The sequence below is a fragment of the Cavia porcellus genome, unplaced genomic scaffold, assembly GCF_034190915.1.
Source record: "Cavia porcellus strain 051 isolate PalLab524CR breed Dunkin Hartley unplaced genomic scaffold, mCavPor4.1 scaffold_12, whole genome shotgun sequence".
NCBI classification, from domain to species: domain Eukaryota; kingdom Metazoa; phylum Chordata; class Mammalia; order Rodentia; family Caviidae; genus Cavia; species Cavia porcellus.
This window is the reverse complement of record NW_026947495.1, coordinates 77,268,262-77,283,657: the sequence shown is the minus strand read 5'-3', so window position 1 is coordinate 77,283,657 and position 15,396 is coordinate 77,268,262.

The following is a 15,396-nucleotide window of genomic DNA, read 5'->3' as shown; positions in this document are numbered from 1 at the left end:
TTGTTCTTTGTAAAATGTTTGCTTCCAATGTAAACATTCAAAATATTTCAACTATTTTCTTGCTTCATAATGGATATTCATTAGTGGATGTATATATGAACATATGAATTAAGGGTATATATTCATATATATAATGTGCTGGAAATTCAATCCATGGAGACCTGAGCTACATTCCCAGGACTTCTATTTTGTTACTTTTAATGTATGCCACAATCTCCCTAAATTGTGTAGGCTGGCCTCAAATGAGAAATTTTGTTGCTTCCTCCTTCTAAATAGCAGGTGTGCAGCACCAGCCCCAGCTGGAGTATGTAAATAGTCTCCAACTTGAAAAGATTTATTCTCTCAGAGAAGTGCACATAGGAGATTCAGCTCCACTCGTGTTTTCCAATAATCAACCGTTGTGTTGTGGAATTTGAGATCGGTACTGCCCTCCCCACCACAGTGGTGATCTTTGCTGCACAGACTTTACCCTAGCAGTTCAGGAGGAACCAGATGACTTCTGAACAGCTTTAATGGCCCCTCTCCAGGCCTTCATAATAGGTTTCTATTTGATGATCAGCATAGCCCAGAGGTGACACTAATTCACAGATAGCCTACTTCTAGCTGAGAGCAGTCTTTCTGTCGAACCATTTTGTACTGTAGCTTGCCAAGCATTGTACACACTGAAGACACTTCATAAATGCTTTTGATGATGAAAGGATCTCAACTTTGTTTCAGGGAGTGCCAAGGGTGTATTCCATTTTCACAATAAGCCTTGTATTCAGTGTGGGAAATGGAGTTCAAGCAAAGGACTTTTCTCATTTTAAAGTAGTTTAAATGGTCAAGTCTATGTCCCTGGGAATAGCTGTCATTGATAACACCAGCATATGTTCATCTTAGCTTTTCAAGGAGTCCAAACAATTAAAGAAAAGACATAGATGATGAATACATCCCCAAAGGAAACTGGCTTTGGTTTATTCTCTTTTTGGAAAAGAGATGGTAGAAATTTTTCAGACCAAATAATTGCTCTAAATGATATCAGTTGCTCAATGTCTGATAGACATTAGCAGACATTGCCTAAATTTACCTCACAGGTAACTTCTGCTTATTGAGAAGTAAATATCAGTAAATCTCTCTTTTATTGTGATAATATCAACTCAAGTTCATTCCCTGCTGAGATGAAAAAATATGATTCATACAATGAAAAACATATGTTTTGGAGAGACAGTTTGCCATCAAACTGCATCAACAATTTAAATGATTAAAATGTTTCTATAAACATCCTTTTCCTTGTCAGTAATAGATGAAACACACTTACTCCCCATTGTTTTATTTATTTTTTGAGCAGATGTTAATGTCACAAGGGAAACTTATTTTTCCAATACTATAATTAAAACCATATATTATTACCTCCTTTGTCACATATATTAAGTGAAACTCCATTATTTTGATAGATAAGTTCATATACGAGACTCTTTAACAGACAAGGAATACTTACACTGCAGCCGTGCTCACATACCTGCACACTGGCTTATTTTGTGTTCACAATGTAGGAAATTTGTAATTTTCACCATACTGAAAGAAAAATGAGTATATTTCAGAGGGGTTTTTTGTTATATGCATTATAGAAACTAAAGTGTAAATAGCTAATCAGATCCTATCTAGTTACTCTTCTTGATGCTCGAACCCATGCAAAATCCTCTTAATTTAGAAAATAGATGAAATTGCTTGTAATGTCTGAGAAACTTCTCAAAAGCCTCAGCTGGGTGTTCACTTTCAACTACGCTCACAGAATGAATTGCTGAGAGTTTAAATGTCACATTTACATTAATTATTCTCTGACATAACACAGAAATCCATGGAAATTAAAGTGGTAGTCTTTCAATTAGATTTCTGAGAAGAAAGTTTAAAGGATGAGAGTGGTTTCTTAAAAGATAGAAAAATGGTAGGAGGTTAAAACTTTTTTTTAAGGCCGTATTTGTCATAATTCAAATGGCAACATAAAGTCTTTTTAAACTGTGTTTTTCACATTGACAATAGTCCATTACTTGGTCATAGGAATAAGGAAAGGAATGTATTTTTGTCATATTAATTAGCAAAAAACTTAGCTTAAACAAAAACTGTAGATATGTGACGTTAAAACCTTTGGTGATACTTCCATGAGTTCCTCAATATTTCTCTCCCACAGTTATCAATATCTGGCCAAAAAAAGTCTCAATGATTTAATGACTTAACTGACAATTGCACTTTCCTATTTAAAATCTCTAAGTTTAGAGGGCTTGATTTCCCCCATCAGAAAATCTCAGATTCAAGTTTAGCACCCAGTTTTCTATGAAATTACTCACAAAGGCTAAATTAAAATCAGTGTAAAATTCATGAGTTATAGCAGGGTTAACATCAAATCATTACATTTGCATTATAATAAAATAGATTTAACCAAATGAGTAAACCTGATAATCTAAATATAAAACATCTTCAGAGACTAGTATTGAGACTAGAGTCATGAAAACATGGCAATGTCTAATACCAGAAAAAGAAAATCTGCCGTATGTTCTGTTTATTTATTTTTTATTTAAATTGAGACAAATTTGAGCACTCTTGTGATGCATTACTGGTTTGGAAGTGGAATGTTAATAGTTTAATATTTTCCAGCAAGCCAAAAATATTCAGAATTGCATATAGTTTCCAACATTACACTGATGTCAAACACTGACTGAAAAAATCACAAGCTATGTCTTACTGATCCTAAAACTTTTGCAAAACCATATATCAAGAGATTCAGAAAGCATAAGACTGCATTTCTGCAAAGAAAGTATAGTATATAGTAGATAATACACAAGGGCCATTACTAATTGCTGGACATTGCTACAAGGTAAATCTTGAATAAATAACATAAACTTCTGTAAGGCAGCTGATTTATCTAAGAAACCAAGTCCAAAATGAATTGATAAAGATGAATTGAACAGTAACATTATATACGGTAATTTTTGTATACCTTGAAGATAATTTAGACAATTAGTAAAATCTGAATCATATCATTAAATACTTTACAGAACATGTGAAATTTGTGTCTCCTTTCTTAAGAGTCCACTCCACTTGAGCAATATGAAGGCAGCTTCAGTCCCATTCCCATGTTAGGTATAAAACTTTAATATCCCTCTCACTGAACTGCCCCTGCTTTAAAAACCACTTAGGGAATCCAAATTTACCAAATACAGGCCAGTGTGCTTCAATGCCCCCCATCAATACAATTTTACCTTTGAAGCTCCCAGTTCTCTGCAGAGAAAAATTGTCCTTATTATAGCTGGAAATACATGTCTTTGATCACCTGTGTGTTCTTGATAATCTTTGGCTGGTGGGCAAAGGCCTGGTGGGCCTTTGAACTGTAGCTAGAGTAACTGCACACACTGATGTGATTTTTCCATATTCACATAAACTGTTTCAACATTGTCTAGGATCAGTCAAGTATTACGAGTTTTAAAGTTGAGAGAGATGAATAAGCCAGTAATCAGCCAATCAGTGCATGATCTTAATCAGTTTTTTAAAAATGGGGAGGGGATACATGCCTTACACAGCACTAATCAAAATGGAGAAAAAACAAAAATCAAAAACAACATGAGGCAAAGAAACCTTCTCCTTCAGGAGGATGAGCTAAAAGAAACATCGAGGGACAGAGCAGGAACCTGAGTCAGACAAGCCTTGATGCCTTCCACTGCCTGGGAACTGGAGAAACACAAGTCAGTATATCTTCATTTCTTAAGATAACACTGGAGGAATTATTTGATTATTTGTAGTTACGAGTAGTCTAATAGCTGTAAAATAATCTACTGGAGGTACAGAAACTTTGGAAAGAGAACGAGTGGACAGTAAGTGATGTTAAGCTCCAAGGCTTGAGCCCAAAGGACTAACAAGTATGTGGTCTCCTTATTTAAAAAAGGATTCTCTAGCATAACATAGAAATAGAAGCAAAAAGTAAATAACACAATTAAGATACCACTTACAACAAATGTTGTATGTTTCAGTCCTTGAGGTGAATAACACAGAAAACATTTTTTTTTAATGTAGAGCCTTTGCTTTATAGTTGGAGGTTCCGTTTCTGCATTTCAAACATGGATCAATATTTATTTCAAAGATGGAAATAAAAACCTGAAGCAAAGAATAGACCTGTGTCTCCACTTTTCAGATGGATGGATAAAGACACATCTAGCAGATTAGCACAGCACACCAGCATCCCTCAGGGTGGGCAAGGCGGTGGCAACCTTGGATGCTATATATGATCTTTGGCCTCTTGCCCTCTGCCACCACTGTTCTGCTATATGTTGGCCTCCAGGAATTGCATATGAATGTACCCTAAAGGACTCCTGCCTCGGAGCCAGCTGGTGATGGACCGAATCCCTTGAAACTGAGAACCGCACTGAGCCCCACTGTGTTTTGTGTCTCAGCCCTGGGGAATCTAACACAGCTCTGCAAGCACCTGCCTCTCCACGTCCTAATCACACGTATTTGTGATGTGGCTTCCTATATTTATGCATAATAATGTCCAAGTTAATTTTTTAAGTGAGTCATTTCTTTAGATTAAGTAACATTAATTCTGGAAAAAGCAAACTAATGGAAAATTTACAAGAGAGTCATTTCCTGCATAGTGTTGATGACCGGGCAGCTGACTGAACAGCAATTTGTCAAACTTCACAGTCTGATTTTAAAAAAAAAGAGAGAGAGAGATTAACTAGAATCATGAGTGGTAGATTCTCCCAAACACTTCTGTGTCCCTCCTCAGTTTCATCCTGGTGGCTTCGACTTGTCCTTGGAAAAAAAAAGTCCCTGGTAACCATTTGTCCTTCCAGCTGCAGCCTCCAGACAGGGCTCCAGGACCTGGGATTGCAGCTCCACCCCACATGCAGGAAGACTGGTCCCCCAAGAGTGGAGTCAGACATGGTGAAAGCGGAAACATGTGGCCCCACAGCTGCTGGCTGTGCCCGTTCCTGCCTCCTGAGCATTAGTGTCGCTGGGTCAGAAGCCCAGCTCTGCTCTTGGCCTGTTTGCAGCTAATGATGCCAACATCCCCAGTATTGAATTTTCCTCCAGCAAGTGCCAGGCACTCATAGAGGGGTTACTGTGAGGTACTGACAGCCGTATTTGGGGACTTCTTGAATTCGGAGCATACGGAAAGTTGTGTCTCTAAGCAGATGTGACAGAAGAAACGAGACCTCCCTATGCAGCATAATATGCTAATATTCTATGTTCATTTGTACACTGGCCAAACCTAAAAGCATCAAGTTTGAAAGTTAACTAGCTATCTGGTTTCTTTATGTGTTGTCTGATTTTGCCGAATCTATCAGGATCTCCTCTCATTGGGTTCAACATAATATTCAATTATTAACATGCACCGTGAAAGCATATTTTTTTAAGTCTGAAAGACTGGCTCCCCATGAAATGTATGCCGTGCTGATATACAGGTGACATTCCACATTGGTGAGATGCTTTAGTGATTATGAAAGAGAAAGTCGCAGAGTGGTACAGACCGCACTCACAGCAGGCAGCTTCTGTCCACTGGAAATGATCGTGTTTCTTTGGGAATTACCCGAATCATCATGTCCCCATCCAGGAGTAAATATCCACTCTCTGTAGTCAACCACCTGGGCTCGTCCTTCAGCTACAGAAGCCTCCATAGTAGGCTGCATCTTGCAATGGGGAGCACAGTTTTAGCTCCGCGCTCAGAATCTCTGCTTATAATGATATCTGCATAAAACACATCACGTCTGCTGGATGACATTGTCCCTTGCAGTGAAGGTAGAAATACAATGCTCCTGTCTTAGTACCTCACCAAATTCTGTCACCATGGAACCTGACTGCACCATCCCATTTCCAAGGGTCTTCTGGTTACCACACAAGAGGTTCTTGGACTCTTATACCTGTGATTGCTTTGCTCACCCATCAGTTTAGATCCATTGGGGAAGCTAACTTGCCCTGTCCTCCCGTAGGTCTAATAGCCTTATGGAGACCACTCACTGGACTGGCATTATAGTGCTCCAAAAGAAGCATTGTTGAAAGAAAACATAGGAAGCTATTTTCAACTAGAAATTCAAGTAAAACACTGGATTAAGAATGAGGGCTGTGCATGTAGGTGCACCTTATATCTAGTATGTGGACCCTACATGGGAGAGATCAAATCCCAGGTGATAGCAGAGAAAACCCTGGAGAAAAGGCTTTGGCACCATCAGCAGTTCTCCCCTGGAAACATGCTTTGAAAGTTTCTGACTTTAGGGAAATGACTTCTTATCTTCTATTATCTTTAAGCTTATATGTTAAAAACCCAGCTTACCAAAAAAGGCTGTGATTATAAATCATGATGTACTAGTCAGTAATCACATCTCCAATTCCAATGCAGTGATTCATGAAGCTAAGAACATCTTGTAGAAGGGTCTGTAACCACTGAACTCGAGCCATTTAATTTATAATGTACTAGGATCCTAAATTCATTACAATTTCCAATTCAAAACCCAATTATACTCATGACAATGTAATTCTTTTTAATTTCTTTCCAAGCAAGGTGCTGTGCAACTGATTTTTCCTTTCTTATGCACTGTAAACATTTCTTACCTTAAGAGCCTGCAGGTAAAATTAAATTATGCTAAACACATTCTTTAAAAATACTAAGTATGTCATTATTTTCTTGTCAGCATCTAGTTAATACAGTAGAGTTACTCCTTTTGAAGAAAGCATTGCAGTGTATTGCAGTTCACGTGACTCCCTCTGCCTGCTGCCTGGCTTTCCTGGCTGGCTTTTCGCTTATCTTACCCTTCAGGAGAATCTTACGTCTTCCAGGGATGGATTTCCATCCACTTCCTCGCACCTAGCAGAGCACAGAACTCAGAAAATTTTTTCAGTGAGTGAAGGACGGTTTCAGCTATTGAAATATTCACTAAGAGGACAAACTGGAGAGTCAAACTGTGACATAAGTGCAAGAGATTACACTGCCAACAACACCGCCATTGTCATGATCAGCTTATTATCAGCATGCAGTATAGACTTAAAGAAATGAAAAATATCTACTGTTTACTATGCATTGGACCATAACTGTATTCTTTCTTGCATTGGATAACGTATCTTAGAGTCTTGCACAATATATGCTTAGTAGCTGAAATACTGATCTGAGTTTCAAAGAAAGAAAGAAAAAAAGAAAATGAAAGGACTTCTAGAGAAAGCATGTCTAGTATTCCGCCTCAATTGATTCTTCCCACACATTTAATTAATAAGAACAAAGACAAGTGGTTTTTATAAAGGCTCCACACCAGTGAGACGATAAATTTCTTCTGCACTCTTGAGTACTTTTTTCATACCTACCCAAATCAGGACAGGAAAAATTAAGCAATAACCATGGAATCTTTCTCAGAGGCTTGAATAATACAGTGGCACTTATTGGCTAGAGGATTGATACAGGTAAAAGCAAAGTTAAGGAGAGAATAGAAAAGGATACAATCCCTCAAATGAGGAATTGTTGAGCTGAATGACAAATTATCTGTTTATGCAGATAAAAATCTTGTTTTATATTTGTAATTTTTTATCTGTTACATTTAGAAGTAAAAATAGTCCTTAGGTAATTTTTTCCTTTTCCTACTGACATCTCTTCAAGGAAACTAAATTACATCTGGAATGTTGACCAGTGTTATTCATTTATAGTTTCATGGCTCAAATCTCTGTGGAAATGCACACGTGTTTGCTAACAATATTAACACATCATTGTTTTTATATTCACTGAAATTTTTAAATATTGTGTCAAATATTGTAGTAATGTCAGAATACTAATCTAAAACATAGCCCAGATTTATAAGAAATATCATTGATCTGAGGAGAAAAAAAGATCTGAATTTGCACTATGTCCAAAAGTGAAGAGGAAAATATTCCAAGTTTAACTAATGATACAAGAATACCATCTCAAGTTCCAATTGAAAATCAAATATTAATTTAGAGGCTTCCCTTAAAGCTTAAACTAGAAGTTTCATACCATGTCCAGGGTATGAAAAGGGATTATTTTCTTTTGTTTTTATGTCATTCATGTCTTTCCTAGAAATCGGTCTCCAAACTGATACTGGTTGAAAAAGAAGTATGCTAAGAATGACATGGTAGCCTGCTCTGGAGAAGCCAAGACCTCGAGCCAAAAGAAATGCCTTCTCCATCTAGGGAGTAACTCAAAGGTCTCAAGGCTGGACTCCAGGGTCATGATGAGAAGGAACCATAGAGGAACACGACAAGAAATGTCAAAAGCAGTGTTAATTTCATTCACTAAGGACTTAGGGGCAGCCAAAAAGAATTGCACCCGATTTTTTTGAAGAATTAACACTTATTTAGTATTGTATTTTGTAGATTGCCCAAAAATTAATTTGCATTTTGACATTTATCCCCACCAGCTGAACTGGGTCAGGTCAAGTTGTGTGAAAACTAAGGTGAGAGAAAGCTGGACCCCGTGTGCTGACCAAGCCAGCGCCTGTGCTCTGGATCTTGACTTCAAGCTATTTGGGAGAGGAGTGAGAGAAGAAAGAGAACTCAGAGAAGCTCTGTATCTGACACTTGGCAGCCGCAGATATTTGGAGATTAATCGGGCAACACATTCCTAGGTTATTTAATAGTTGTACCGTTCTACACTTTTAATGGCTTTCTTTATTTATGTAATTAGTCCTGCCTCGACGTCCAGTAATATTCTGTGGAGTAAACGTGTGCATAACAGAAGGAACAAATGAGTCTCTTTTAATATTTACTGTCATAAGTGCGTAAAAATGGATCTCAGGTTCTTAGTGACAATTGATATCATTGCAAATGAGAGCAGTTCACCCCTACAGCTCCTCAAAGAGCACACACACTTCTGCAGTATCTTTAAGAAAGCAGGCTGGGGATTTAGCTCAGCGGCATAAACACCTGCCTGGCAAGTGCGAGGTCCTGAGTTTAATCTCTGGTAGCAAAAAGAAAAAAGAAAAGAAACCAGACATCTTTCTTGTTGCAAAGGAGGTGCCCTTGTTGCAAAGGAAGACAAAGCAAAGAGACCGGAAAAGAGGGCTGTGCCAACAAGGCTGGAGGTAAAGCGGGCTAAGTGATAGGGAAAGCCTTACGTCTGGGATTGGTTCTGGCTGCCTGGCAGCACGCTGACTATTGCTTGTTAAAGTGAGAAAGTGAGACAGTAACAGGGAAGCCTCCTTTGAGATAAACGCAGAGGAGCAACAAGCGAAGAGGAGAAGAGCTGTCACAGCGGAGGTCCTCCGGGAGATCAGCTTAAAAACAGAAGGGCCTTCTAGAAGCCCACAAAGGCAACTACTGATTAGAAGAAAGCTGATAAAGGTGGGGTTAGCAACAGCGTAACATTTATTCTCATATAAGGACATGCAGTAGCTCCTTGAACATGCAATTCACAGGAGTAAGGTATCAAGGAATCAGGTAACTTTTAAACTGTAACATGCAACATAGAGGAAGCTGCCAGACAGACAAGAACATCAGGGAGAGCTCGGGGCAGCCTGTTCTCGCACTGCAGTGGGAAATGCATCACAGGAAAGCACAAAGTGAAAGTCAGCGGCCACTCGGATCAGAAAAGCTGAATTTTTCTCCAGTCTGTATTTGAGGAGAGGCTAAAGAATATGAATTATTCAAATTGTCCCAAAAGGGAACACAAATATGAGAATCTTAATCAGCATAACTGGCTGTATTTGACAGTTTTTCTTCACTGTAATGAAATACTTTATCCGGTCTAAGTTTATGGGAGGAAAGAGGCCAATTTAGCTCTCAGTTTGGGAGGTTCGGGGACACAGTCCTAGGCTGAGATAAATTCTGATGGTGGGCTTTTTGCTATGATGGTCTCAGGGTAACATGCAATATGACTCGGCAAACAGGGGAAGAAAACCTGTTTGTGTGTGAACCCACCTGGTCTCTCCTGCTCTGCTCATAATGGTTCAAGTGTCCGATCCTGGGAGTCCCACACCAATTACTTTATCTCATCGCATCTCTTCCTACAAAGCACCTATGACCTTAGAGAACAATGTCCTCCGCGACCTTCAGAGACAAACCATATTTAAACCGCAGCACTGAGTTAAGCAAGGGAACAGACACTGTGTTTTCATTTTAAGAACGCTCTCTGAAAACTGGGATTCCCCAATGGAAACAAGTCAGTGTATAAAGCTTGAAGCCTTGTGATTTTCATTCTGTTTTGCTTTATTTTCAAACAGATCTTTTCTCCAAGAGACTCTGCACATCTGGTCTGTGATATAGTTCAGTTAGTTGAAGCTAAGGTCATCCGACATCCTTTGTTTTAATAAGATCTCAAACTTGAAAAGAATACTCTCATGAGATGAACATTCCTGAATCAAAGTCTCAGATAATATTAGATAAACAGAGTGCGTTCAGGTGGAAAAAACGTCCCAAAAGGGAAAGAGTGGATTTAAGTTAATTGTCACACTGTCAGAGCATTTTTTCTTCAGTTGGGAAATAGTTTCAGGAGGCCCACAGAGACTTCTCTGTCCGTTTCCTGGTCACTCGAGGCTGCCAACACTGACTCACTCACGCTCTGAAGATTGACACTGCACACTCAGCTTGACCCCCGCTCCATAGGAAAAAGAGGAAACTACGATGCCAGAGCAGAACCTAACTGTTATAGGAAGGAAGCTTATTGCCCTTAATGAAAAGACCCAGGCATTTTATTTACTAGAAGGAAATTGCAGCAACCTGAAAGCCATAAACAGAATTTGTTTAAACTACAGAAAGAGTTAACTTAATTAGTTTGGAAACAGGAAATTTTGATGATCCTAATAAAATGTACTCTTTCCTGTTCTACTGTATGTAATTCAGTCTGCAATGATTTCCCTTATTACATGTATCAGCTGCAAGCCTCTTATGCAGCTGACCCTCATTAATTAATAATTGCATGTCATGGGGAAGATGAGTCTCTAAGTCAGCCTCTTTGTCAGGCAGATTTAAGATCCATTAAGGTATATTTAACCCTGAATGGAGAAGAGAAATAATTAGGATCGATGAGCTAGAAATCAAGCACCTTGGAGTACTGGAGGCTGCAGTCGTCTGGGAAAAGCAAAATGCACCAAAAAGCTTCCTAGTTGTGGGAGAAAGTTAACCTCTGAATATACCGGGGGCATCAATTTTTAATACTGATTTATGGTCAGTATTTTCACTGACCGTACAAATACATCCATCTTTTTAGGAAGATGCAGCCTGGTGGATGAAACTACATATTCAATTATGTATAACTTGGTTTCTTTTGCAAGCCCACTTGTTACTAAATGATATATTTTTAATTAGGTCTGGAGGCCTGGCACTCAGAAGTTGACTTGGGCTCTCTCTGGAGGCCTTTTAGCAAAATGACCTGTTTCAGATTATCCGCCCTTTCCTCCATGAGCCAGAGCAAGTGATACGTGTTTTATTCAACCACTGGTCTGGAGGGTCTGGAGGGTCTGGATCAGTTTTAGTTATCAATACCATTGACAGGCTTTCTCCAATACATGCTTTACCATTGTTTTTCATGCTCATCTCACTATTTAGGCAAATTTCCTAATTTTCATATTCTAAACGGCCTTTTCGTTGGCTCAGGTTCCTATCAAGCTGGCTCACAAAATCTCAAAGATTCTTTTCAACCCTCACTTCAAAAATCTTTTCACACCAAAGGATCCAGGGACCAGAACCACTTCTCAGAAGTAATTTATACCTATACCTATATGTCTATACCACCAATACATTATCAATTTGTGTGTAGTATATTTTATTTTAAAGCAAGCTTTAAAAAACCCATAGTGACAAATTACAACTGTATTTCAGTGCTAGATGCCACAAATTTTAATTGACTTATCACTTGCCTATTATTCCACTAGAAAAACAATATCACATGCAAAATATTTCAACCCTTTGTAAACCATTGTTTAGATCTCAATGCTCTGAGCGGGAACTTAGGGTATGGCCAGTGTTATTTGACAGGCAAAAGACCACCTTTATGAATGGTCAAAGACAATTGAGCTGATAGCGGAATTCGCCCACTGAAAGTCAGTTATGGGAGAGAAGAGATGATCAAAGAGCAGCTGAACTGTGAGTAATGAAAAGTGAGAGTAAACGACAAAAAGGGTCATGGAGTGCTCTAAGCATTGCAGGGACTTTGGCCCTAAAGCCAAGGGGGACTTTGCTCACATTGAGCGGCTCTGTTTCTCTAACACAGCACAGAGAAAGATGCAAGATTTGTGAAGGCAGTAAGGGATACATGGCTAGCTGAGCAATCTCTGTGGGAAAGCCCAGAGCTCCCTGGGCTCTGCACACCCTGACTTAGGGAGCACCGCAGGGCCCTCCCCGCCAGCTCTCCATCTATCCTGCCTGAGGGATACGCACTGCTGTGTAAATCACACCCACTCACGACCTCCTGAACATCACTTTGTGAAATGTGAGCCGGGTGGAGGATCCTGGGACAAGACATTGCTTGGGGGATTTTTAGTAGCAAATGAGTGAAGTCTGTTCATCCAGGCAGCTGATTATTACCTTAAATGCCCTCTTCCACAGGCGTGAGGAAAGGTCAATGCTTTGCTACAGTGGGCAGCAGCTCTAAGTCAAGGGCAGGAAAGCGGCAACTGGAGAACAGGAGTGGGGCGCAAAGATGGGTCCTCGCTCAGAGGTGTGCAAGAGGCTTTCTCTTCTCACCTCACCCCACCTTGCCCTGCTTTGCCCACCTCGCCTCCTCTCCTCTCTCTCCTGTCCTCTCATCAGTGGATTTCCCCATTTTCCCTTGTTTTCTGCTCTTCTGTAAGCTATTTTTGGCTTTATTACTAAATTTTTTATAAGTCTTATTAACAGATACAAAACCAAAAACACAAAGAAAAATGAGATAACAATCCTAGTCTATGAAAACAGCAGCCACAATGTAATGTCTTCCATTGTGATCAGATTTTTGATAGGTTAATAAAAAGCAATCATTAGAAACAAATATTTTAGAGTAAAATGATCACTGGCATGGAGGTAATGTGCCTAAGAGGAGCTTAATTTATTATTGTATTTTATAAACACTGCAATGTAAGAATTAAGAAGTACTTTGTAAATGTACCAGCTCCCCACAAAAGTGTAAACATTGTATATTACATACATGGACTAATAAAGGTAATTTAGAAAAAGTCAGAAATTATCAAAACCAAAACAATAAATAAGTAAATACTTACAAATAAATGTAAGAAAAGGTATTATTTTTGTTAGGTACAGTTATTCACTTAATCAAATATTTCTTAATCATATATTTAAAATATTTATCAATAAAATAAAATTGTTTTTTAAAAGTCAAAATATTCACTAAGACGGTATCTACCTAGGTGATGGGTACAGAGAATAAACCAAAAGTGTCTTATTGATATAACCTAATTTGCCTTAGCTTAGTCCAAAACAAAGGAAGATTAAGTATATTCTATCAACTGGTAATAAATAATATGCAACCAAAAGGTAATGTGATCATGTCTGATTGGGAGGAAATTTGTGAATGAGAAGAACTCATCTCTTAGTTCATTTTCTTGTCTTTGCTCTTTTTCACGCCAAGCCCAAGGTCTGCAGTATACCTCATTCCCAGCTCAAGGACAGGTTGAAGTGGCTGAAAGGTGGCTCCAGCCTTGGGAGGAAGGAACAGGACAAAACACGTTACAGGATGTGAACCAGGGTCTCAAGCAGACAGGTGAAGCTCTGTTAATGTCCATTAGAATTTGGAGGCCTCCCAGTTCATGATGTGGAATGCAGATTCCCCTTGGGTTTACCAAGAAGCCCTGGAGGAGTCCGCTGACCACCTGCTGACAGGTTCTGCACCCTGCAGTTATCAATTCTTAACCTTCATTGCCAGGAAACAACCAGATGCTAATGAAGAACTTCAAATAAAACACAGTACCTTGGTACTGATTTGTCAAAGGTTTGAGATAACCTGATTTCTTTCTCAGAGTTGCCAGCTAGTTCCGTGCAGCTTTCTTTTCTGAGTAGACAGCAAGGGTGACATGTGTTCAGGGAGAGAGTCTCTGGAGAGACAAGCAAGTCAGAATAAAATTATTGGCATGGGATTCGATTTAGATTTCTTCCCTTTTTCCTTTCTGCTTCTGACAGGGTGAATGAAGAGGATGAGCTCACGTAACTATGATGATGGCTTTGGCCTTTCTTGCATATTTTTTTCTGTCTGTCTAAACAGAGAGAGAAAACTGATTTGAAAACAAAACAAGTTTTGGAATGAAAAACAAAAATGAGTAACAGCAATAAAAGTAAGGAAAAGGAAAGAGTTTCAAAGTGAAAAGAAACTTGCAGAAAGAATATTCATTCTTATTTGTGATTTTTAGGCTAGTAACCATCAGTATATTCACAAATATATAATAAAGTAAAATGTCTTGTACATCAAGAAATAGTTGCAAAATGTGTTTGCAGTTTGGGTGTGCCAATAGTGATCTTCTCTCTTTTTTTGCCTAAAATAGGTAAATTAGTAACTATACAGAGACTATGACCAAAAGAACATGGAAAGACCTTTAGGCAATGTCACAAAGCTTGATGAAAGGAGAGAAGTTACCCTCAGCTTCTGACATCGGTGAAGACCATTTTGGAATCTCAGTAAAACATTTTGAAAGCTATGGATAGGACAGAGCTGTGTCACGGGATTGCTCTGGCTAGTGGTTACCTAGTGCTCTGTTTGTGTGTGGAAGACATTGATTCATGGATCATACCACTAATGTGACTCTTGATTGTGTTCTGTCAGATTGACCAAAATAAGAGTAATTTAGCTGATTAGGAAAGCCCAGTTGTGGGTGACATGAAGACCAGCAAAGTGAGGGCAAAGCATCCACCCCCATGTTCTGGATGGCCCATTGGTAGGCGTAAAGCCTGAATAGAATATAACCAAGAAGGAAGTGGAACCTTATCTAAAGAGCCTGGTCTCCTTGAACAAGTGTGCCCTTTGGTAGCCTGGACATAGCTGTCCACTGTCTTCAGCTTTCCAACACAGACTCACACCAGCTCCTCTTGAGGAGCTTCCAGGGCTCCCGCTGGGTTGGTGATGCCTCCTTGGTCCCACAGGGTCGGCAGCTTTGTTTCCCAGCACCCCGAGGCCCACTGTGGATGCTCCTGCCTCAGCCTGTGCCACCTTACCTCAGGCTGCCCCCTTACCTCATGGCACATGCAGGGTCAACTGATTCTGTGTCCACAGAGAAGCCTCAAGCATGCAGCAACATTCTCAGCAGAGCACCACAGGAGCTTTCTATTCTCAACATTTGTTAAGGATGTGACATCCCAGGATGTTACTTTTTCAGTGCAGAACGGACTCACTATGCAGTGCACGGTGTGTCTTCCTGTACTAAGAACCACACAGTTATACCATAGTCTCAGTTGTGCTCCATAGTTTATATGACCTTGAAAATCATAGAACTGAATAAACCAAAGCAT